Source organism: Athene cunicularia (assembly GCF_003259725.1).
Source record: "Athene cunicularia isolate RWA chromosome Z unlocalized genomic scaffold, athCun1 chrZ_part1, whole genome shotgun sequence".
Lineage (NCBI taxonomy): Eukaryota > Metazoa > Chordata > Aves > Strigiformes > Strigidae > Athene > Athene cunicularia.
This window is the reverse complement of record NW_020799142.1, coordinates 33627911-33629382: the sequence shown is the minus strand read 5'-3', so window position 1 is coordinate 33629382 and position 1472 is coordinate 33627911.

Here is a 1472-nt window from a genome sequence, read left to right as displayed (position 1 = left end):
TTCGCAGAGGTGAGGGATGGGTGTGTTAAGAGCTGTTATTCTCAGCAACAAATTGCAATAGGACCACAGGGAACTCAGGGGGGGTTTAACGAGAACCAGCTCAGCCCCTCCCAGACTTCCCAGCCACCGCTCAGACATGCTTGAGGACCCTGTTCCCAAAGAGGTGTGAAACGTGCACCAGAAATCTGTGGTTCCTCTGAGGTCTATGTGGTTTGGGGGAACCCCTGGGCTGGTCCAGTCCTGACTTGCAGGGCCCCCGTGGAAAATCAGGGTGAAATCCTCAGATTTGTGCTGGTCAGGGAGGAGCACAGCAGCCCAGCCAGCCATTAAATGATGGCAGGGACAAGAACGCCACTTTTTACCCATTTTTCAAATGATGTTTTCCTCTACAAATTCATTTTGATAAGAAAAAGTATATTGTGTTATTTCAATTAGCTCTGAGTATACAGTTGACTCTGCCGTCAATTAAGACCCTAGAACTGCAGAAACATCACCAGTTAGATAAGCAACAGACATTAGTGCACAGAGGGTTTCTGTTCCAGACGGAAGACGTCAGACCCCCTGCTAGAATAAAAGTGTCCAGATGCACCCAAACACAGGCAGCCAGAAATATTTTTTTCCAGTTGAAGGTCTGGCCTAGGATCTGGATGATAAAGCAGCAAATTGTTGTGCATGCACTGCTTGTTGTTGTTGTTGTTTTGTTTTGATTTGTTTTGTTTTGTTCTTGAAAGCTGTGTTTTTGGTGATGTCTGCAAGCATTGCAGGGGTTTTGGTCGAAGAGCTCCATTTACTCTCCTGCAGATTTTAATTCAGGCCATCTGAGACTAAAATACACACTAAAATACCTCTAACTGTGTCTTCAGTAGCATTTAATGGTGTCAGCTCCATCAAGGGCGATGATCTCAAACGCCGATCTATGAGGCTGTTTCAATCCCACTGTTGATAGAAGAGGTGGGAGGAGGTGAGGTGTCCACAGAGTGGACATCGTTCTGGAGGGATGACACCTCCACTAACGACGGCCAGAGTGGTGAACTGCCCCCAAGCCCTGCTCTCTGGAACAAATATGTTGGATTTGGGAAGGGATGGCTGATTCTAGGGGAGTCTGGGCCTCCAAGATGCTTAGGTGTGTCCTGTGAGCCCATTACTTGGGAGGGAAAAGATGCTCAGACATCAGGAAAACAGGGGGGGAACGTGGGGATTAGAGGGCTGGGGAGGAGGCATCAATTTCCCTGCAGGGTCCAGGTGGCTTTGTCATTCCTTTCTTTACCTTCCTCCTCTTTTTACCTGTCTTCCTCCCTCCCTCAGGCCAGGACAAGATCTTTTCTTTTGTAAGTGACAGGTACCCTCGGGAAGTGACCCTTAGACCTGGTTTAGCTGAGCAAAGCCCCCACCAGCCACTGCTGATTAATTATTACTTCCATCCTTCTGCTTCTCAACCTTGGGAAACTGCTCTGTATTGGGTCTGTCTCTTA